The sequence below is a fragment of the Neofelis nebulosa genome, chromosome 16, assembly GCF_028018385.1.
Source record: "Neofelis nebulosa isolate mNeoNeb1 chromosome 16, mNeoNeb1.pri, whole genome shotgun sequence".
NCBI lineage: Eukaryota > Metazoa > Chordata > Mammalia > Carnivora > Felidae > Neofelis > Neofelis nebulosa.
The window spans coordinates 49,254,861-49,280,451 of NC_080797.1; the positions used below are offsets into that span (position 1 = coordinate 49,254,861).

At 36.6% G+C, this 25,591-nt stretch overlaps 1 protein-coding gene across 1 annotated transcript in view; it reads left to right on the plus strand.

Moving 5' to 3' along the window:
• BRIP1 (BRCA1 interacting helicase 1) overlaps positions 1-25,591 on the plus strand; it is a 209,866-nt gene that overhangs the window by 112,859 nt on the left and 71,416 nt on the right.

Here is a 25,591-nt window from a genome sequence, read left to right on the forward strand (position 1 = left end):
GCATTCTTCTCGAAACTAGAACAAGCAATCCTAAAATTCGTATGGAACCACAAAAGGCCCCGAATAGCCATAGTAATTTTGAAGAAGAAGAGAAAAGCAGGAGACATCACAATCCCAGACTTTAGCCTCTACTACAAAGCTGTAATCATCAAGACGGCATGGTATTGGCACAAAAACAGACACATAGACTAATGCAATAGAATAGAAACCCCAGAACTAGACCACAGACGTATGGCCAACTCATCTTTGACAAAGCAGGAAAGAACATCCAATGGAAAAAAGACAGTCTCTTTAACAAATGGTGCTGGGAGAACTGGACAGCAACATGCAGAAGGTTGAAACTAGACCACTTTCTCACACCATTCACAAAAATAAACTCAAAATGGATAAAGGACCTGAATGTGAGACAGGAAACCATCAAAACCCTAGAGGAGAAAGCAGGAAAAGACCTTTCTGACCTCAGCCGTAGCAATCTCTTACTCGACACATCCCCAAAGGCAAGGGAATTAAAAGCAAAAATGAATTACTGGGACCTTATGAAGATAAAAACCTTCTGCACAGCAAAGGAAACAACCAACAAAACTAAAAGGCAACCAACGGAATGGGAAAAGATATTTGCAAATGACATATCAGACAAAGGGCTAGTATCCAAAATCTATAAAAAGCTCACCAAACTCCACACCCGAAAAACAAATAGCCCAGTGAAGAAATGGGCAGAAAACATGAATAGACATTTCTCTAAAGAAGACATCCGGATGGCCAACAGGCACATGAAAAGAGGCTCAATGTCGCTCCTCATCAGGGAAATACAAATCAAAACCACACTCAGATATCACCTCACGCCAGTCAGAGTGGCTAAAACGAACAAATCAGGAGACTATAGATGCTGGAGAGGATGTGGAGAAACAGGAACCCTCTTGCACTGTTGGTGGGAATGCAAATTGGTGCAGCCACTCTGGAAAACAGTGTGGAGGTTCCTCAGAAAATTAAAAATAGACCTACCCTATGACCCAGCAATAGCACTGCTAGGAATTTACCCAAGGGATACAGGAGTGCCGATGCATAGGGGCACTTGTACCCCAATGTTTATGGCAGCACTCTCAACAATAGCCAAATTGTGGAAAGAGGCTAAATGTCCATCAAGTGATGAATGAATAAAGAAATTGTGGTTTATATACACAATGGAGTACTCCGTGGCAATGAGAAAAATGAAATATGGCCCTTTGTAGCAACGTGGATGGAACTGGAGAGTGTGATGCTAAGTGAAACAAGCCATACAGAGAAAGACAGATACCATATGGTTTCACTCTTATGTGGATCCTGAGAAACTTAACAGAAACCCATGGGGGAGGGGAAGGAAAAAAAAAAGAGGTTAGAGTGGGAGAGAGCCAAAGCGTAAGAGACTCTTAAAAACTGAGAACAAACTGAGGGTTGATGGGGGGGGTGGGAGTGAGGGGAGGGTGGGTGATGGGTATTGAGGAGGGCACCTTTTGGGGTGAGCACTGGGTGTTGTATGGAAACCAATTTGACAATAAATTTCATATATTGAAAAAAATAATAAAAATAAATAAATGTTAAAAACAAATAATAAAAAAATAATAATAAAAAATTAAAAAGTGGGTATTGTGGACGCCTGAGTGGCTCAGTTGGTTAAGCTTCTGACTTTGGCTCAGGCCATGATCTCACAGTTCATGAGTTGGGGCCCCATATCAGGCTCCATGCTGATGGTGTGGAGCCTGCTTGGGATTCTCTCCCTCTCTTTCTGCCCCCTTCACCAAGATCATGCTCACTCTCTCCCTCTCTCTCTCAAAATAAATAAATAAACTTAAAATCAATAAAACATGGGTATCGTTTTAAGTCGCTAAGTTTGTGAATCATTTGTTACACAGACTATGTCATGTTCATAGTTTTGTGTCTTTTTGAAATCCACTCTCTGACTTTATTATTATCCAGAAACGTTACGCTCTATATCCAGCTAAAAGGTTATTAACCTTAAACTCTATTAAGCCATCCTAACCCTAAAGCAAGGTTAGTCACTCTTTGGCCTAGCCTCATACATCTATAATAGCACTTACTACATTACATTTTAAGCATTGGTGTGGGGGTTTGGGGCGCTTCTCCACTAGATTGTGAAGTAGTGTTTTTTTGTAGAGCATTTCATCTTCAGGATTTACAGCAACAGGTTTATAGTAAATTCGTGTTGGCAGTACCTGAAAGTAGTAACTTTTAGGAAACTTTGTAGTGATTTCTTCTTACTCATTTTCTTCTTTCAGTCTGCATTCTACCAAGATTCTATTAGTACAGGTGCACTGACTACATTATAGTTTACTTTAATTGTTACCTTTTAACAGAGGATAGAATGCAAGTCACATACCCCACCCCTTTTTTGCCTGCAATTAATTTTGTCAGATAAGGAATGAAACATATATATGTATATGTATATATATATATATATATATATATATATATATATAAATTTATTCATTCCAAGTTCAGCCAAATTTACTAAGCCAATACTTCTTGACTGTAAAGTAGCAAAACTGATCAAATTTATACATTTTAACCATATACTTATTTCAGATACTGATGAACTAACTATTCTGGCCAGTCAACAGAAATTCAGAATTCATGTTTTAGAGAACTAATAATTTGTTGCATACATAAGTAACCATTGTTTTCCTTTTAAGAGATTTCAACCAAGTAGATTGTTGTGAGGAAATGTATGAGTTATTTCTGAAATTCCATTTTATTTGAAATTTTTTACATTGTAAATAATTGTGTACTTTTATCAGAATATATCAATAAATGACTGCTGCAGTATCAGTAGTGCAGCTCTAACATTTTCAGAGTCCTCTTAACAAATTTATGGGAGGAAATGCTTTGTCAGAGAGGACTGTAGGACCTTTCATTTCCATTTAGATAGCCAACAGCTACAAGGGATCTTACTCTCACTTGAGACAGTATTTCTCCATATTCTTCCTTATGCTTTTCTGACTACTCCTATATGCGTTGAAAATTTGATCCTGAAATATAACCTGGTCTCTTGAGCTGAAGATGCCGAGTCAAATCTCACCAAATAGCTAGAGTTTAATAGGTATTTATATTTTTGGTTTTCTCACATTTTAGATTTGAATAGGATATGCCTATTTTTACTATAAAAGTTGTAGAAAATACCACTACTTTATTTTCCTTTTTTATTTCTATTTAAAAGAAGCTAGGTGTGCCTGGATGGCTTAGTTGGTTAAGCGTCCAGATTCTGGATTTCGTATCAAGTCATGATCTCACAGTTTGTGAGATCAAGCCCCACATCAGCCACTACACTGACAGCACGGAGCCTGATTGGGATTCTGTCTGTCTGTCTGTCTGTCTCTCTCTCTCTCTGTCTCTCTCTCTCTGCTGCCCCTCCCCTGCTCACTTGCACATGATTTCTCTCTCTCTCAAAATAAATAAATAACCTTAAAAAATATAAAGGGAACTACACTTTATTTCTAACATGTGTCATCTATAGATAGGCACATATACACTGAGTAAAAGAAAGTAAATATTTCTTTAATATTAGTACCTCATGGAATGAATAGTGAAGAATCCTCCTCAGATGGAAAATATGACAGGCTTTACCTATGAAATAAATTATGTGAAAAAGATTACAGAAGATGGTAGTCTGTTTAGGCGGGCCTATTGAAAGCATTAAGACTTGAGTACTGGCTATTAAAGTGAGTAAATGGCAATATTATAAAGTTAAACACATGCCAAAAAACATTTTCCAGAGGACTGGGATTGTAACAATACCATTAATGAGGGCAAAGAGGTCTTAATGCAATTTACACTTTCTAAAGTTTCAAAAAGAGGCTTTGAGTTAGAACATTATTAATGTACGAACATCTGGAACTGTGTAAAAGCTATAGACGTTGAGCAAATGCAGAATTTCCCCACTAGGTTGCATTCTAACTTATTGCCTCCCTAGTGAGATACTATTTAAGAAGCTTGGAAAAGTAAAATAACAATATCCAGCTAAAGCATAAACATTCCAAAGTGTCCTATAATTTGTGAGATCTGACTAAAAAAAGTGAGGTTACCAAATCCAAGTGATGTGAACTTCAGTTAATAGATAAAGTCATCTGTATATTATTATATATGAGCTAGTCTGTATGTGAATAGTATTTGTTTTTTATAAGCTAAGTAAACTATGACAGAGATGACTCTGTGTCAGTGTTTTTTTCCTCTTAAGTTATTTGATTTTTAGGTGCGTAGTTGGGATACTTAAGAGAATTTAAAAATCAACTGAGTAATGTGTGTCTTTAGTTATCTATATGATTTTTCTGGCAGTGGGGGGGAGTAATTAAGATGTATAAATGGATAATTTGAGTGTCACCTGCAGTGAGAATGGAAAAGCTATATATCTAAATATTCTGTTATCTAAAACTGAAAATTTGCTACAGACCATTTTCACCAAAATAATCAGTATGTTTTTGCTGTAGAGCTACTACTCCATGTGCATGTAGCCGCTGTGTAATCTTTTTTTTTTCTTAAATCTTTATTTATTTTTGAGAGACAGAGACACAGAGTGCAAACAGGGGAGGGCACAGAGGGAGACACAGAATCCAAAGCAGGCTTCAGGCTCTGAGCTGTCAGCACAGAGCCCGATGCGGCGCTCATACCCACAAACTGTGGGATCGTGACCTGAGCCAAAGTCGGACGCTCAACTGACTGAGCCACCCAGGCACCCCTTCTGTGTAATCTTTAACAGAAGGCTTTGAAGATACTTTTTTTAAAACCTCCACTGAAGAGATTAAAATAAACACATTATGTTCTGTGAAAATGTCTCACAATTATCAAATTCCCTCTTTTTCACAGTGTTCCTTGTGCTTCCTTACCTAAACTAAAATCTGCATATACCCAGAGGACATGTCATTTCTTCATTAACTCTTTCATGTTGTGACTATGTTTCCTCTGTAGTAACTCAGGTGATACCCAATTTACTCTCCATTGCTTTTTCTAAACCTTTACCTCTCCATTTTTTTCTGAAGGAGGGAAGGGAAGGAAAGAAGGAGGGAGAGAGAGAGGGAAGGATGTGGGGAAGAGAGAGACATGTAAAGAGAGAGGAAAAAACTCACCAACAAAAGTTCTAGTCTCTGATCTCATGTCTTTTGACATATATCGCCCTTTCCCTTTCATCTTTATCAACATGTGACAAATCACTTGAATACTCTTCCTTTATTAAGGCCATTGACACTGGATTGTACAGGATTTTTTTTCCCCTTCTTACACCCCTCTCTGACCTTCCATTATCTTGGACCTTCCGTTTTTCATTCATTTATTGAATTCATTCAACAAATACTTATTGAGTACTTTCTGTGTGTCAGGTACTGTTCTAGGTACTGGACAATCAACTGAGCAAAACAAACAAAAGTCATTGTCCTTAAAGAGGTTATATTCCAGGGATGAAAGACAGAAAATAAACCGGACACACAGAAAAGATAAATTAACATATTAGATGATGTCATGGACTGGATGTTTGTGTCCCCCCACCCCCAACCCCAAATTCATGTATTGAAGCCCTAACTCCCTGTATTTGGAGATGGGGTCTCTAAGGAAGTAATTAAGGTTAAATGAGGTCATAAGGATGGAGCCCTGATCTAGTAGTATTAGTGTCCTTATAAGAATAGGTACCAGAAATCTTGCTCTCTTCTCTGCAATCTGAGCAGAGGAAAAGTGATATGATGACTCAGTGAGATGTCTGTCTACGAGCCTGGAAGAGAGCCTCACCAGCAACTATGTCAGCCAGCATCTTGATCTTGAACTTCCCAGCATCCAGAACTCTGAGAAATGTTTCTGTTTAAGCCACTCTGTCTGTGGTATTTTTTTTTCCATCTTTATTGAGATATTGTTGATATAACCTATGTAAATTGTTGACATCCCATCAATGTGATTATTTGATTCCACGTGTCTATAACAAAATGATTATGTGGTATTTTCTTATAGTAGCCTGAGTGGACTAGTACAGATCATGGTAAAAAATGCCAAGAAGGGGAAAATGAGATTCTTGGGGGAGTGGGGAAAAGTGGTTTAGAATTTTAAGTGGATGGTTCTAGAAGGCCTGTCAGAGATTACATAGAAGAAGCAGGGTGACTATGTAGGAGTCTACTGTAATATCTCCTATGATAGATGGTGGCTTGGACTGCTGTGGTAGCAGTGTTTAGAGTCTAGATATGATTTGAAAGTAGTGCTGGCAGGATTTGCTGATGAATTGGATGTCCAATGTGATAGAAAGGGAGGGAGGGAGGGAGGTTTTCTTGCTGGGCTTTTTTCTGTATTTGTACTCTCCTGCTAGTCAGTCACATCTGTGTTCATTATTTTAGTTACATCGGTTGTCTTGGTTTCCTGATTTCACATCCAATTCTCCCCTCTCCTCTACCACATTCTAAAGAGAAAACTCACTTCTTGTGTGCCTCCTTTTGGTAATTTGCTATAATACACCTTTACTTCTGACACCAGGTGTGTGGTTGTCCTATATAGTTTAACTTAATTTCGACACTGTCTACCTAGAGGCAGCATCAGACTACAGTTTAACTTAATTCTGACACTTTCTGCCTACAGACGGAGCATCAGATTCCCTAGGTTAAAGGTTCAGTCCCACAAGATTGCCCCCACTCTGACACCAATCTCAGGTCCGGATTGTTAATTTGTATTTCTGACTGACTGGCTGTAAATTAGAGGTACCCACCACTCCCTCCTCAGGTTCAGTTAATTTGCTAGAGTGGTTTGTAGAACTCAGAGAAACATTGGCTTATGTTTACCAGTTTATAATAAAGGATATAAAGGATACAGATGAATAGCCAGATGAAGAGCTATATGAGGTGAGGTCTAGAAAGGTCCCAAACAGAGGAGCTTCTGTTCACATGGATCTGAAGTATATCACCCTGCAGCACGTGGATGCTTTCACCAACCTAGAAGCTCTCTGAACTCTATCCTTTTGGGTTTAATGCAGGCTTTATTACATAGGCATGGTTGATAAAATCATTGGCTGCTGTCAATTGATTCATCCTCTAGCCCCTCTCCCCTCCCTGGAAGTTGGAGGTGGAGGCTGAAAGTGCCAACCTTCTAATCACATGGTTGGTTCTTCTTCCCCTTCCCACAACCAGCTGCCATCCTTACCTGGGGGCTGTCCAGAAATCATCTAATTAACATATACTCAGGTGTAGTTGAAGAGGCTTGTTATGAATACATAATTTCACCTTTATGGTTCTGGAGCTATTTTAGGAACTGGAACAAAAGATACCCCTACAGCTCTTATTGCTTAGGAAATTCCAAGGGTTTTAGGAGCTGTGTGCCAGGAACAGGGATACAAACCAAAATATATATTTCTTATTATAAATCACAGCATCACGCACAGCCGTATATTGAACTGACAGGTAAACATGTCAATATGAGTATCTCAAAGGCAAAAAAGTTGTGATCTTTCTTCCCAATCTTGGTCCTTTTCCAGTGTTGCTTGTATGAGTGAATGGTACCACAATCTGTATTTGGACTAATCATATAATCGGGGTCATCTATGAACCTTCCCCCCCTTGTCATATCCAATCTTATATTTCATTTTAAATATTTTTGTAACTTGCTCACTTTTCTTTCTCTACAGTATAATTTTCAAAAAGGTAAAATCATGACTCACATGTAAATATAAAGTAAATTTATTCAAAGAGTTCATTCAGTTTATTGATTAATGTCAAACAGTTTATTCAGTTTATTGAAAAATGAGGGAATGAGTATGATGTTAGGCTAATGAGAGTATTTAAAGAACTATGAACTTATAGGCCACTTATAGGAATACAACAGTGAGTTTAATAAAGTACACTTCCCTGTATAATCCTTGGATGGGCCTTTGCCTTCATATGAAGTATATAAAACAAACATACACATTTTATTTTTTTTTATATAAAATTTATTGGCAAATTGGTTTCCATACAGCACCCGTACAACAGTGCTCATCCCAACAGGTGTCCTCCTCAATGCCCATCACCCACTTTCCCCTCCCCCCCCCACCCCCCTTCAACCCTCAGTTTATTCTCAGTATTTAAGACTCTCTTATGGTTTGCCTCCTTCCCTGTCTGTAACTTTTTTTTTTCCTCCCCCTTCTCCATCTCCCTGGTCTTCGGTTGAGTTTCTCAGGATCCACATATGAGTGAAAACATAAGGTATCTATCTTTCAGGGGAACATACACATTTTAAACAATAAAATTGACATTGGCATATCTACCACCAACTTAAGAAATAGAACATTACTCTTAACATTAGAATAACACATGTACTCCTTCACAATCATATCCTTCCTTCTCAAGGGATAATAGTTTTACATTTTTAAAGATAGTATGTATATGTGTGTGTATATGTACATGCTTAGATAATATATTGTTTTTGAACTTAATATGAATGAAATCATTTGTTATCTATCTGTAATTTGCTTTGTTTTTTAAAGTTTATTTATTTTGAGAGAGAGAGTGCTTGTGCATGAGTGGGAGAGGAGCAGAGGGAGAAGGAGAAGGAGAAGACCAACCAGGTTCCGCGCTGTCAGTACAGAGCCCAGCGCAGGGCTGGATCTCATAAACAGTGAAATCACAACTTGAGCCCAAACCAAGAGTTGGATACTTAACCCACTGAGCCATCCAGGCACCCCTCTGTAATTTTTATAGCTTTGTGTTCATCTTTGTTGTTTCACATGTTACTAATTTATTCATTGACACTCCTGTGTAGTATTTGTTTTTGTGTAGGTGTGGGTTTTTTTTTTTTCTTCAATTTTTAAAATAGTGGTGTGAAAAGCATATAACATAAAATTTGCTGTTTAACCATTTTTTAAAAAGTGTATTTATTTTGAGAGAGAGAGAGAGAGCTCGCATGCGTAACTGGGGTAGGGGCAGAGAGAAAGGGGGAAAGAGAATCCCAAGCAGGGCTCAAACTCATGAACCATGAGATTGTGACCTGAGCTGAAATCAAGAGTCAGACACTTAACCAACTGAGCCACCCAGGTGCCCCTGCTATTTAACTGTTTTTAAAGTATACAATTCCATGTTGTTGAGTACATTTATAATATAGTACAACATCACTGCTGTTTCCAAAACATTTTCATCATTACAAATCTAGAAACTCTGTATTTGTTAAACTATTAACTCTTCATTTTCTCCTCTCCCCAAGCCCTGGCAACTCCTGTTCTACTTACTTTCTTTATGAATCTATCAATTCCATTCATAAAAAATGGAATCATAGGGGATGCCTGGGTGGCTCAGTCGGTCAAGCGTCCAACTTGCACTCAGATCATGATCTCACGGTTTGTGGGTTTGAGCCCTGTGTCGGGCTAATGTGCTGACAGCTCAGAGCCTGGAGTCTGCTTTAGATTCTGTGTCTCCCTCTCTCTGCTCCTCCCCCGCTCATGCTCTGTCTCTCTCTCATAAATAAACATTTTTTTCAACATAATACTTTATTTTTTTTTTTAATTTACATCCAAATTAGTTAGCATGTAGTGCAACAGTGATTTCAGGAGTAGATTGCTTAATGCCCCTTACCCATTTAGCCCATCCCCTTTCCCACATCCCCTCCAGTAACCCTCAGTTTGTTCTCCATATTTATGAGTCTCTTATGCTTTGTCCCCCTCTTTGTTTTTATTTTTGTTTCCGTTCCCTTATGTTCATCTGTTTTGTCTCTTAAAGTCCTCGTACGAGTGAAGTCATATGATGTTTGTCTTTCTCTGACTGACTAATTTCACTTAGCATAATACCCTCCAGTTCCATCCACGTAGTTGCAAATGGCAAGATTTCATTCTTTTTGATTGCTGAGTAATATTCCATTGTATGTACGTGTGTATGTATGTATGTATGTATATGTGTATCCATGTGTATATATATGTATATATGCCACATCTTCTTTATCCATTCATCCATCGATGGACTTTTGGTTTTTTTCCATACTTCGGCTATTGTTGATAGTGTTGCTGTATACATGGGGGCGCATGTGTCCCTTTGAAACAGCACACCTGTATCCCTTGGATAAATACCTAGTAGTGCAATTGCTGGGTCATAGGGTAGTTCTATTTTTAATTTTTTGAGGAGCCTCCATACTGTTTTCCAGAGTGGCTGTACCAGCTTGCATTCCCAAAAAATAAATAAACATTAAAAAAATTTTTAATGGAATCATAAAATATTCTTTTGTGTCTGCCTTATTTCACTTACCATAATGTTTTCAAGGTTTATGTACATTGTAGCATGTATCAGAATTTTATTCTTTTTTATGGCTGAATATTCCATTGTATGGATATCCTACTTTGTTTATCCATTCATCTGTTGATGGATGTTTGAGTTGTTTCCAGCTTATTGCTATTGTGAATAATGCTGTTATGAACACTGATGTACAACTATCTGTTTGAGTTTTTTGCCTTCACTTCTTTTGGTGATATATCCCAGGAGTGGAATTTGCTGAATCATATGGTCATTTTATGTTTATAAACTCTTCGAGGAACTGCCAAACTTACACAGTGGCTATCCCACTTTACATTCCCACCAGCAGTGTACAAAGATACCAGTTTCTCTATATCCTTGCAGCAACTATTTTCTGGTTTTGTTTCTTTGTTGGTTTGTTATATAGTAGCCATCCTAATGGTTATGAAGTGGTGTCTCATTGTAGTTCTGATTTACATTTCCCTAATTATTAGTGAAGTTGTGCATCTTTTCAAGTGCTTATTCATTCTCTGTGTATCTTCTTTGGAGAAATGTCTATTCAAGTTCTTTGCCCATTTTTGAATTGGATTGTTTTTGAGTTACAGGAGTTCTTTATATTTTCTGGATGTTAATCCCTTATCAAATAAATGAATTGCAGATATTTTCTCCTGTGGACTATCTTTTCACTTTCTTGATAGTATCCTTTGATGCATAAAAGTTTTTAAATCTAGATGAAGTTGAATATATCTATATTTTTCTTTTGTTCACTGTGTTTTTGATGTCATATCTAAGAATTCATTTTTAAATCCATTTTTTTTGATTGGTTAAAAAAATTCTGTCCATTGAATGGTCTTAGTATCCTGGTGGAAAACCAATTGACCATATATGTGACAGCTTATTTCTAGCTCTCTGTTCTATTCCATTGGTCTGTATGTCTGTCCTTAGGCCAGTGTCCCACTGTTTGATTGCTGTTGCTTTGTATTAAGTTTTTGAAATTAGGAAATGTGAGTCCTCCAATGTTGTTCTTTTTTTTTTTTTTTTTTTTTTAAGATTCCTTGTGAATTTTAAGGTTTTTATATTTCTGGGGAGGAAAGGTTGGGATTTTGGTAGGGATTGCACTGAATATAAATCTCTTTGGAGAGTAGTATTGTCATGTTAACAATATTAAGTCTTCCAGTCCATGAACATGGCATGTTTTTTCATTTATTTATGTTTCTGTGATTTCTTTCAACAGTGTTTTGTAGTTTTGAGTATACAAGTCTTTCACCCTTTGATTAAATTTATTCTTTTTTTTTTTAAGTTTATTTTTGAGAGAGAGAGACAGCATGAGCTGGAGAGGGGCAGAGAGAGATGGAGGGAGGGAGGGAGGGAGGGAGAGAGAGAGAGAGAGAGAGAGAGAGACAGAGACAGAGACAGAAAGAGAGCGAGAAAATTCCCAAGCAGGCTCGACACCATCAGCTAGATGCAGGGCTCAAACTCATGAAACCATGAGATCATGACCTGAGTTGAAATCAAGAGTCAGACGCTTAACCGACTGAGCCACCCAGGCACCCCTAGTTAAACTTATTCTTAAGTATTTTATTCTTTTTGATGCTATTGTGAATGGAATTTTTTTCTTCATTTCTTTTTATAGTTATTAGTGTATAGAAATAAAACCAATTTTTGCATGTTGATTTTATATCCTGCATCTTGGCTGATTTAATTTATTAGCTGTAACAGGGTTTTTTGGGGGGGGGGGTTTGGGGGGTCAGGGTTGATGTGTATTCTTTGATATATATATTTTCTAGATATAAGACCATGGCATCTGTAACAGAGATATTTTACTTCGTTTCCAATTTGAATACCCTTTCTTTGTTTTTATGCCTATTGCTCTGTTTCATAGAAGTGGTGAAGTTGGGGGCCTCCTTATCTTGTTTCTAATTATAGGGGGAAAGCTTTAGATTAGTCACCTAAATTGAGTATGATGTTAGATATTCAAAAAGTTAGGTATTCATAAAAGTTAACTTTTCATAAAAGACCTTTGATATGTTTAGGAAATTTTCTTTGATTCCTAGTTAGAGTGGTTTTATCATGAAAAGATGTTAAATTTTGTCAAATGCTTTTTATACATCAATTGAGATGTGTATTTTTTTCCTCCATTCTGTTAGTGTAGTGCATTACATTGATTTTTATTAGTGCATTACGTTGCATTCCAGGAGTAAATCCCAAATGGTCATGATATATAATACTTCTTGTATGTTGCTAAATTTTGCTTACTAGTATTAGTTGAGGATTTTAACATTAGTATTTATAAGGGATATTGGCTTGTGGCTTTCTTTGCTTGTGGTATCTTTGTCTGCCTTTGGTATCAGGATAATGCTGGCCTCTAGAATGAATGAGGACATGTTCTCCTTCAGTTTTTTGGGAGTGAAGAGGATTGCTATTAATTTCATATATATACATATATATATGGAATTAAGTATATGGAAATATATATATATATACATATACATATATGTGTATATATATACATGTGTGTGTGTGTATATATATATGTGTATATACATATATACATATATATGTATATGAATATATATATATATAAGTGTATATATATATCTATATATATATAAGTATATATATATAAGTATATATATATATAAGTATATATATATATCTATGTATATATAAGTATATATATATATAAGTATATATATCTATATATATAAGTATATATATATAAGTATATATATAAGTATATATATATATAAGTATATATATAAATATAAGAATTTATATATATATAAATTCTTCTTTAAATCTTTGATGGAATTCACCAGTGAAGCTATCTCATCCAGAGCTTTTTCTTTGGGAGGTTTTTGATTATTGATTCAATCTCCTTACTTGTTACAGATCTATTTACATTTTCTTTTCTTTATGATTCAGTTTCATAGATCATGTGTTTCCAAGAATTTATTCATTATATCTAGATTATCCAATTTGGTTTTTTGTTCATAGTATTGTTTTATAGTCCTTTTTATTTCTGTAAAATTGGTAGTTATGTCTCTACTTTCTTTTGTGGTTGTAGTCATTTTAGTCTCCCTTTTTTTTTCTTAGTCAATCTATCAAAGATTTGTCAATTTTGTCAATCTTCAAAGAACCAACTTTCATTTCTCAATTTTTTCTATTCTCCATTTCATTTATTTTTTATCTACTCTTTATTTTTTTATTTCCTTCTGCTAGTTTTTAGTTTAACTTGCTATTCTTTTTCTAGTTTTTTAAGATGTACAGTTAAGATTAATTTGAGCTCTTTAATGTATGTGTTTATGGCTATAAATATCCTTCATAGCACTGTTTCACTGTATCTCATAGGTTTTGCCGTTTTTGTATTTTTGTTTTCATGTGTCTGAAGATATTTTCTAATTTCCTTAGTGATTTCTGATTTCTAGTTTGATCCAGTAGTTATTTAAGAGTATATTATTTAGGGACACCTGAGTGGCTCAGTTGGTTGAGCATCTGACTGGCTCAGGTCATGATCTTGCGGTTCATGAGTTCAAGCCCTGTATCAGGCTCTGTGCTGACAGCCTGGAGCCTGGAGCCTGGAGCCTGCTTTGGATTCTGTGTCTCCCTCTCTCCTTTCCCCTCCTCCACTTGTGCTCTCTGTCTCTCTGTCTCTCTCTCTCTCAAAAATAAACATTTAGAAAAATTATAATAGTATATTATTTAATCTCCACATATGTGTGAATTTTTCAATTTTCCATTTATTTATTTATTTATTTATTTATTTATTTTTATTATTTTTTAATTTTAGAGAGCTCAAGCAGGGAAGAGAAGCAGAGGGAGAGAGAGTCTTACACAGGTTCCATGCTCAGTGTGGAGCCTGATACAGGGCTCCATCCTACAACTGTGAGATCATGACCTGGGCAGAAATTGAGAGTTCGACACTCAACTGACTGAGCTACCCAGGGGCCCCTCAATTTTCCTTCTGTTACTGATTTCTAGTTTCATTTCATGATTGTCAAAAAAGCCACTCAGTCTTTTAAAAACTTATTATGACTTCTACTGTGACCTAATCTATGGTCTATCCTAGAGGATGTTCCACATGTACTTGAAAAGAATGTGTATTCCTACTTTGTTGGATGGAATGTTCTTTATATATGTGTTAGGCCAATTATTTTATAGTGTTTTTCAAGTCCTCTTTTTTTCTTTTTTTTTCTTTTTTTTTTTTTAATTTTTTTTTTTCAACGTTTTTTTTTTATTTATTTTTGGGACAGAGAGAGACAGAGCATGAACGGGGGAGGGGCAGAGAGAGAGAGGGAGACACAGAATTGGAAACAGGCTCCAGGCTCCGAGCCATCAGCCCAGAGCCTGATGCGGGGCTCGAACTCACGGACCGCGAGATCGTGACCTGGCTGAAGTCGGACGCTTAACCAACTGCGCCACCCAGGCGCCCCATCCTCTTTTTTTCTTTACTGAACTTCTGTGTGGTTGTTTTGTTGATTATCGAAATTGGGGTATTGAAGTCTCCTACTGTTGCTGTGCAACTGTTTATTTCTCTATTCTGTCAGTTTTTGATTCATATGTTTTGGGGCTCTGCGTTTAGGCATTTATATGTTTATAATCACATCTTCATGCGTTGACACTTATTTCAATATATAATATCTTTGTCTCTTTAACAGTTTTCACTTAAAAGTCATTTTTTATGGTTTTGTGTTGCTGTCTAGCATCTTTATTTAAACTTGAAGGACTCTCTTTAATATGTCTTACAAGGCAAGTCTAGGGGCAATGAAACAAACTCCCTCAGTTTTTGTTATTCTGGGGAATAATTTGTTATTCTGGGGAAATCTTTATTTCACCTTCATGCTTTACTGGATATTTTGTTCTTGGTTGGTAGTTTGTTTTCTTTCAGCATTTCATATATATCATTCTACCCCCTTCTAGCCTACAAGATTTCTGCTGAGAAATCCACTCATAGTTTTATGGGGGGGTTTTGTTTTGCTTTTGCTACTTTCAGAATTCTCTTTTGTCTCTGACTTTTGATACATTTATTTACAATGTATCTCAGTGTGACCTTCTTTGTTTTCATCCTATTTGGTGTCTGTTGGCTTCTTGAAGCTGGATGTCCATTCCTCACCCCTACCCCCCATTTGGGAAATTTTTGGCTATTAATTCTTTAATTAAACCTTGTACCCCCTTCTCACTTTTTTTCTCCCTCTAGGACTCCCATATGTGTATATTTGTTTGCTTAATGGTGTCCTATAAATACCCTAGGCTTTATTCACTCTTTTTCATTTTTTTTTTTACTTCTCCAATGACATAACTTTAAATGACCTGTCTTCAGGTTCACTGATTCTTTATTTTGATTGATCAAGTCTGCTGTTGAATCTCTTTAGTGAATTTTTCAGCTACTATATTCTTCAGCTCTAAAATTTGTTTGGTTCTTTTTTAGTTTCTCTTTTGAAATTCTCATTTTGTTTATATATCATTTTCCTGAGCTTATTTAGCATCTTTATAATGGTTATTTTGAATTCTTTATCAGGTAATTCATAACTTCCATTTCTTTATGGTTGATTCTTGGGGTTTATTTTGTTCCTTTATATCTACCCATTTGAAAAAAAAAAAATTATGGACTGGCTTTGTAGCTACAGATTCTGGGGACTTCCCAATCCTTTCCTATGGATGTTCTTCTCTAGACTCATATGTATAGATCCCTAATTAGAGGTATTTTCCCATTTTTTTCCAAGAGCTCGTAATTTCTTCTTCCCTCTGGTTTTAGTCTATGGTACTACAGGTTCTGTGGAGTGCTGTAAGCCACCCAGCTCTCTTTTGTTTTCAGCGGCCCCCAGGCCTTTAGAGTGTGTCAGGTCCCATCAGCTCTCTGAGTCAGGCAAGACAGAAACCAGCCCCTCGGGCAGCATGCCTTCCCAGTGGAATATTGTACACATAGTCCACTCTTCTCTACTCCCCATCCAGGAGACCACCAAGCTGTCTTGGTCTGTCTGCTGTACTGCTAGTCCTCTGGAGTGGCACCAAGCTTCCTAGCTCTCTTTTGTTCTCAGTGGTCCCCTGTCATCTAAGGTATGCTAGATAAGGTATGCTAGCTAGGGTATGTCATCTAGGGTCTTGTCAGTGCTCTGAGACATGTGCACAGAAACCACCAGTCCTTCAGGTAGCTTCCTGAGAAAGTGGAACATTGCATATATGGTCCCAACTGTTTCCTTCCCCTGCAGAAATTGGGAGTTGGGTTTTTTCCCCCTTAATTAAGACTTGAGCCAGTGGGGAGAGACTATGGTGAGTGAGTGCATGCTAGGCTAAACTTTAGCGTTTGTGCCCAGTGGTCCCCAACCCAGCACCATTTCCTATCAGTGCTTAGATTTAGGTAAAACAGAAACCAGTCCCCTGGGTAGCCCCCTAATAGTCTGTACATTGGATGTATGTTTCAGTTTTCTCTTTCCCTCCTTGGGGAAAAGGCAGGAGTTGGAAGTTTTCCCTGACTCACACCATACTGAGCTGGGGAGAGGGACTAAGGCAAGTGGTGCCACAAATTTTTCTACCTTCTTTGCAGCTGGTTTCACAGTCATCTAGCAGCAAGAGCCTCTTAACTGTTTTCCGGATTTCTCACAAAAGTAATTGGTCCATGTATTGCTATTGAATCAAAGTTTCCATGAGGGCAAGGAGAGTTTGTTGATATACACTTTATTGAGTTTTCAAAGTGGAGATGTGAGTGGATGTGATAAAATTTGTGTTTTGAAAATATTCTCTGGCTGAAATGTAACAACCTAAGAATGATAGATAAGAAATAGGAAATCCAGGGGCACCTGGCTGGCTCAGTCGGTTAAGTGTCTGACTTCAGCTCATGGTCTCACGGTCTGTGAGTTCAAGCCCTGCATTGGGCTCTGTGCTGACAGCTCAGAGCCTGGAGACTGCTTCAGATTCTGTGTCTCCCTCTCTCTCCGCCCCTCTCCTGCTATCTCTCTCTCTGAAAAATAAATAAACATTAAAAATTAAAAAAAAAAAAAGAAATAGAAAATCTAGTTAGGAGATTATTGGAGTAGTTTTTCAAATGATTTTAATAGCTTAGACTGGGGTGGTGGTTTTAGATATAGAGAGATAGAAGACAAAAATTCAGAGAGGGTTTGTAATAGATTGTATATGGGCAATGAGAAGGAGAGGGAATTGTTAAGGATGACTCAGTGTTCTAGCAAAGGCAATTCAGTGAATGGTGATATCCTTTATTGAAATAAGCAGCATTAGAATGTTATAAATTTGGTCTTGTATGAAACATTTCAGGTGCCTTTGAGGTCTAACTGGTGAATTTGACCAGGGTGTTGGATGTATGAATATAGCATATAGAGGAGCAACCTATAGATACAAATTTTGTAGTTTCAGACCATATTGATTCTGCATCTTTAGGAATATAATATTCTGTCACTGAAATGTAAGTGTATGCAGGCAGGTACCTTTTCTATGATGTTGCCTCTTTATCCTTAGATTTTTTTATGTTTCAGCCGCATTGTAGAAGCTAAATATGTTTATTGTTTATTTCCTTATCTTTACCCTCCATCCCCACTCCCTGGTATTACTAAAAACTAAAAACATGTGAAAGAAATACATCTTGCTTCATTTTCACAGTCATTATATAATATTTCATATTTATATAAGAGCACATGTAATGTATATGTGAGTTATGAAGTATATTAATAAAATGAAAACATCGAAAACATCACTTAAGAACTAAATATTACATTTAAAGCTATGTGGATGCCCCTTCTCAATCCCATCCCTTTGCCTACCCCCATAGAGTTAATAATTGTCCTGAAGTTTGTAATTATTCATTTTTTTAAAAAAATGGTCTTACCACATTCATATGTATTCCACAATACATATGTATTCCTAAACAATGTTACTTAATTTTGCTTTTTTTTTGAGCTTTTAAAAAATGGAATGGTATATAATTTTCTGCCATTTGTTTTTTTTCACTAATCCATAGTAGAAGTTATTTTTATTGCTTATCCATTGTATGAATATGAAACAATTTATATATTACCTTTAATCAGTGTTTTTGGTTATTTTGCTGTTTAAATAATGCTACTATTGACATTTTTGTAGAATTTGAGAAGCTGATTTTAAAATTTATATGGAAAAGACCTAGGATAGCCAAATGTTTTAAATTTTTTTCCCTCTTGAACCTAGAAATTGTATGGAAAAATTTTTTTTCTTATTTCTATGTCGATAAATTTTATTTTGTTTTGATATAGAAGACCTTTCTGTTAATACTCATTTCCAGTGAATCTGTACAATTCCAGATTTTAAAAATTTATTGCTATGTTCTTTGTGACTTTACATATATTGTTCCATGTTTGAAAAGAATCATTATTTTCCATTTAGCACTAAGTTCTCTACATATATTAGAGCAAGGCCGATGATTCTTATAAACTTCAATCTTGTGTATTCTTACTAATTTTGTCCAAGTCATCTATAGATAGCTAAGCGAGGTATGTTGAAATCTTCTATAGTATTTAGGCAATTGATCAGTTTATCCTTGTATTTCTTGTTAGCTTTTCTTTTCTGTATTTTGAAACTATGTTTTAAGTGCATAAAGATTCAGGACAGGGGTGCCTGGGTGGTTCAGTTGGTTAAGCATCTGACTCTCGGTTTCAGCTCAGATCATGATCTCACAGTTTTGTGGATTCAAGCCCTGTGTTGGGTTCTGTGTTGGTAGCACAGAGAGCCTACTTGGGATTCTCTCTCTTTCCTTTTCTCTCTGCCCCTCCCCTGCTCATGCATTCTCTGTCTCTCTCAAAATAAATAAATAAACCTAAAAAAAAAAAAAAGATTCATGACTGTTACATCTTTTTAGTGGATGCACTTTTTTTTTTTATTAAAAAAAATTTTTTTTTAACCTTTATTTATTTTTGAGACAGAGAGGGACAGAGCATGAACGGGGGAGGGTCAGAGAGAGAGGGAGACACAGAATCTGAAACAGGCTCCAGGCTCCAAGCTGTCAGCAGAGAGCCCGACACGGGGCTCAAACTCATGAACCGCGAGATCATGACCTGAGCCGAGTCGGACGCTTAACCGACTGAGCCACCCAGGCGCCCCAGCACTTTTTAACTATATGGAATGTATATTTATTAGAAAACTTTTTGCTTTGAAGTCTGTTTTTTCATGACTGTGATTTACCTGATTTCTTTTGGCATTTGCATTGCATTTCTTCTTCCGTATCTTCACTTTCAAGATTTCTGTGCGGTTTAATTTTAAATGTCTCTATTTATAAACAACAAATGGATGAGGTTTTCTTTCTCTCTCCCCACTTCTTCCCTCCCTCCCTTCCTCTCTGCCTTTTTTCCAGACAATCTGAGTGTCTCAGTTTTAATAAGTTAAATTCATTTGTGTTTGCTTTGATTCTGGGCACATTTGGACATATTTTCTACCACCTTATATTGTGCCTTCTTTTACCTATTTTCCCCTTTTGTTTACCTTATTCAATCGATACGGGCTTTTGTCCTTTTTCATCATAGTGATTTGGAAGTTCTGCGTCCCACTTATCATTTTTTCAACGTGACATCTTTATTGTGATATAATTTACAGACAGCTCACTTCACTTAAAGTGTAAATTCAGTGGTTTTTATCCGACTCACAAAGTTCTGCAAGTAATCCACCACTATATTTGAACATTTTCATCACTCCATGCCCATTAGTAATCACTCTCCATTTTCCCTCGAACTTTCTCCCTTCCCCAGCCATAGGCAACTTCTGATTTACTTTATGTCTGTATGCATTAACCTATTCTGGAACTTACATATTGTAATTGTATAGGATGTGATCCTTTGTGTCTTTCACTTGGTATAGTTGACCCTTGAACAATGCACTAACTCCCTGCACAGTCAAAAATCTGTGTGTAACTTTTGCCTCCCCCAAAACTTAACTACTAATAGCTTACTGTTGACCAGAAGCCTTACCATAACATTAACAGTTGATTAACATATATTAACACAAATAGTTGATAACATACAACAGCTGATGTGTATTATATTCTATATTCTTAGAATAAAGTAAGCTAGAAGTAAGCTAGAGAAAATCATAAAGACGAGAAAAGATATACATGGCACTGTACTGTATTGAAACAGAAAAAAATCTGTTTATATAAGTGAATCTACACAGTTAAAACCTGTGTTGTTCAAGGGTTGGCTGTATATTGTTTTCCAAGTTCATCCATGTTATAGCATGTATCAGTACTTCATTTTTATGGCTGAATAATATTCCACTGCACAAATATACCATGTTTTATTTATCTAGTATAAATAAGGTATCTGGATTGTTTCTACTTAGGGATATTATGAATAATGCTGCTATGAACATTTATGTACAAGTTTTTGTGTAGGCATATGTTTTCATTTCTCTTGAGTATTTAATTATGAGTGTAATTGCTGGGTCATATGGTAGCTCTATGTTTAGAGCTTCTTTCCAAAACACCTGCACCATTTTCACTGCAGTATATGAGAGTTCCAATTCTACATATTCTCACCAACACTTACTAAAAATAGATACAACTGAAAAGCAAATTTCTGACTAAGTGTTCTCCTAGTTATGCTCAATTATTTGTGTCTTACCTGCGTCATCTTTGCTTGAGTTGCCCAAAATATTTCTCTGTACTTGGCTTTAACTGGTACGGCAGTTTGGAAAGGCTGATAGGTGTCAAACTGCATAAAATTTTTTCTGGAAAAAAAATAGTTCTTCCTTTTCAATTTAAGTACATTTGAATGGTTTCTATGTAGGGAAAAAAATTGGTCCTAGTTATAAGATTTGCATTACCAGTAAAGCTTTTCAACCCTAATGTAAACCTAGAAAAAAATATCCTATCTTTGTGTGTCCCACCTTTTCCATTTTTGTTCTCTCCTATTCTCTGAAATTATAATCTTATATGTAAATATTATGTACTGACAATTCAGTTTTAAAAATTTAATAGAATTAAAGAGCTTTAGAACTAAAAGTTCCTTCAGATATATCAACAAACTTTAACAGGCTTATTTTGCAAATAATTTTTTAAAGACCCAATAACATAGACAGTTTGTTTTGTATTTGCCACAGAAGTTTCCTGAAGTGATTGATAGTGCATTTTGTACTTTTTAATTACAATATTCGTGATTTATTTACAGATATGTGGGCATTTTCATTGTCCATAAATTTTTGAAGTTTTTAGAATCCAAAAAAGCAGTAGACTTTTTTCTTCATTCATTATAACAAATTTTGAAATTTTGCTTATATCATATCTGCTTTGAAATTTTTTAAACTTTTGTTAGACATTTTCTAAATTGTCTCTGACTCTTTGATGTTCTCAATTCTTTTCTATATAATGGGAATTTCTTTGGAGGTAAATGTTGTACATTGAACTAATTTCTTTGTTATTTCTCAAATTGCCTTCTTAAATAGATTTTATGGAATATATTTTGGAATTACCAACTTGATGATCTCCCTCAAGTAAGAGGTATTCCTCAGATCTTGAATGTTAAAAATATAATGTACTGACAGTTATTATCTCAAGACAAGGAATCAGAGATGAAATGCTAGCTATGTTTTCAGATGACAGAAAATAGTATATCATTAGATTAAATTCCATTAAGTATGAGTAATTACACAAATTCATGACACGTTTTATCTGGTTTTACATTCTTAGGATATTTATATCCTCTTCTAAACTGGTTATTCAATAGAAAATGTAAAGAAATTAATATATTATTCTGAGCATTATCAACTTTATAGTAGTCTTGTCTTTTCAGTTGAAGACTTGGTTTGACTCTCCCATAGACACTGTAGCTCTGAATGCTGTCACAAGATTTAATAGTTCCTAGCACTAATGAGAGACTGATTCAGAAACAGTGCATATTCAAAAAGCAAATTTTAATAGCCAATCCTTGAGGCACTCAAAAAGGACTTTTAGATTAATGCTAGCCCTACTTTTTTTTTTTTTTTTACCTAAATCATATGGTGTTAACAGAGAATTTTTCTTTTTATTTTTTTATTTTTTTATTTTTTTTTTTAACGTTTATTTATTTTTGAGACAGAGAGAGACAGAGCATGAATGGGGGAGGGTCAGAGAGAGGGAGACACAGAATCTGAAACAGGCTCCGGGCTCTGAGCTGTCAGCACAGGGGCCCGATGCGGGGCTCGAACTCACGGACCGCGAGATCGTGACCTGAGCCGAAGTCGGCGCTCAACCGACTGAGCCACCCAGGCGCCCCGAGAATTTTTCTTTTTATTAATCGGGGTACCCTGATCATTATATAATACACAATGAGGTGTTTTACCAATTAGTGGTTTTCTTAATCTGTTCCAATTGTTATAACAAAATACTGCAGACTTGGTAGTTTATAAACAACAAAAATTTATTTTTCACAGCTCTGGAGGCTGGAGGTCCAAGATCAGGTTGGAGGATGGTCCTCTTCCTGGTTGGTAGCTAGGGCCTTCTGGCTGTGTCTCAGATGATGGAAAGAGCCGGGAGCTCTGTGGGATAAGAGCACTCATGTCATTCATGAAAGCTCCACCCTCATGACTTAATCACCTCCCACAGTGCCCACTTCATGATACCATCATCTTTGGGGATGAGTTCAACATATGAATTTTGAGGGGGACACAAACATTTACACTATAGCAGTGATAACAATTTTGTCTTATGATCTTATTAAGTTTACTTCTGAAAATAGATAGGGTGAAGTTCTGAGGAAATAAGTCATCTTATAAAAATTAGTTTTTGTTCTCTAGAGAATTTGGGGTAATGTCCTGTTGCCTACAATATAATAACTGGTCCACATTGCATAGAACTGTTTGCATAGAACAAGTGGGTAAAACAGGTCGGTTTAAATGATAATAATACTGGGGCGCCTGGGTGGCTCAGTCGGTTAGGCGGCCGACTTCGGCTCAGGTCATGATCTTGCGGTCCGTGAGTTCTGGACCCACGTCGGGCTCTGTGCTGACAGCTCAGAGCCTGGAGCCTGCTTCAGATTCTGTGTCTCCCTCTCTCTGACCCTCCCCCATTCATGCTCTGTCTCTCCCTGTCTCAAAAATAAATAAACGTTAAAAAAATTTTTTTAATGATAATCCTAATATTGGCTTTTTTTTTCAGCTCTTACGGTTATTGTTAACTTCTACTTTCTTTGCATTTATTGTTTGTTTTTGTTTTTCCATTTTTCTTTTTTCTTTTTTTGTGATTTTTTTTATATTTATTTTTGAGAAGAGGAATACACAGTGTGAGCGGGGGAAGGGCAGAGAGAGAGGGAGACACAGAATCCGAAGCAGGCTCCAGACTTGGAGCTATCAGCACAGAGCCTGATGCGGGCTCGAACCCACAAACTGCGAGATCATATCCTGAGCCCAAGTTGGACATTCAACCAACTGAGCCACCCAGGCGCCCTATTTTTTCTTTTTAATGTTTATATATTTTTGAGAGAGAGAGCATGAGGCAGGGAAGGGCAGAAAGAGGGGGACAGATGATCTGAAGAGGGCTCTGCACTGACAGAGAGTCCAAGTGGGGATCAAACTCACAAACTGTGAGATCATGACCTGAGCCAAAGTCAGAGGCTCAACCTACTGAGCCACCCAGGGTGTCCCGATTTTCTAGCATTCTTCAAAAGAATGCTTCATTCAGTTTCAGGTTTTTAAAATAAATACATCTTAAGCTATATTTCTAAGTATTATCTGTATTGAATCTCGTATTTTGAATGGTGAGTGCTTTTCTTATTCATACCTAAAGATATCATTAATTCTACTGTGTTTTTCTTTTTTAACCATATGTTCTTTTTTTCCCTAGTTTTATTGAGATATAATTGACATATAACACATGTTTTCTTTAAGAATATAATCTTTAGTGTTGAGTTTGTTTGTTGGGTTTTTTTACCCCACTAACTTTGTATTGTCTATTAGTCTAAAGTTACACTGTTGTTAGAATATGTGGTTAATCTCGGGGCGCCTGGGTGGCGCAGTCGGTTAAGCGTCCGACTTCAGCCAGGTCACGATCTCGCGGTCTGTGAGTTCGAGCCCCGCGTCGGGCTCTGGGCCGATGGCTCGGAGCCTGGAGCCTGTTTCCGATTCTGTGTCTCCCTCTCTCTCTGCCCCTCCCCCGTTCATGCTCTGTCTCTCTCTGTCCCAAAAATAAATAAAAAACGTTGAAAAAAAATTAAAAAAAAAAAAAAGAATATGTGGTTAATCTTTTTTAAAATGTTTATTTATTTTGAGAGATAGTGTGCATGCTTGTGCATGAGCACATGAGTGGGGAGGGGCAGAGAGAAAATCCCAACATCTCTGCTATCAGCGCAGAGGCCGACACAGGGCTTCATCTCACAAACTCTAAGATCACGACCTGAGCCGAAATTAAGAGTTGGATGCTTAACAAACTGAGCCACCCAGGCGCCCCAGAATATGTGGTTAATCTGATAAAGGTTCTTTGAAATTTGTTGAAAGTCGTCTTGTAATCTAGTACATGGTTATTTTTTTTTAATAAATGTTCTTTTGTGCTTGTATATTTTCTACTTGTTAGCTACCTGAGTCTCTGTTTATGTATTTACTTAATTCAGTTTATTAATGATGATCAAATTTTTAAACAGCTTAGCTGCCTATGGACTAGGTAAAATGATCTTTAAGAATCTTTAGTTGAGGAAATTAAGGAATTTCACTTTAGGTGTAAAGAGGTAAGTTAAGGGGTGCCTGGGTAGTGGCTCAGTTGGTTAAGTGTCCAACTTCGGCTCAGGTCATGATCTCGCAGTTCATGAGCTCAAGACCCTGCTGATAGCTCAGAGCCTGGAGTCTGCTTTGGATTCTGTGTCTCCCTCCCTCTCTCTCTCTGCCCTTCCCCCGCTCATGTTGTGTCTCTCTGTCTCTCTCAAAAATAAATAAACATTAAAAAATCATTTTAAACTGGTAAGAACAGATACTACACTTGATCTTAGGTGGATCCTGAGAAACTTAACAAAAGACCATAGGGGAGGGGAATGAAAAAGAAAAAAGTTAGGGAGGGAACCAAACCAAAGACTCTTAAACTGAGAATAAACTGAGGGTTGATGCGGGGCGGGGCGGGGGGGAGGGGGGGGGAGGGGAGTGGGTGATGGGTATTGAGGAGGGCACCTGTTGGGTTGAGCACTGGGTGTTGTATGGAAACCAATTTGACGATAAACTTCATATTTAAAAAATATCATTTTAAAGAGATAACTTAAAATTTATCTACTTTGTCAGAAGTCATTTTTCTGTTTTTGAAACCCCAAAATAGCAATCATAGAAGTAGCAGCAGCAGCAGCAGCAGAAGTAATGTTAGTAGTAATAGAAATGGTAACAGCAGCAGTAGCATTTAACTATTGTGGAGTTCTTACAGTGCGCAAGGCATCATTCAAAGCTATCTAAATCAGTTCATGAATTTAACC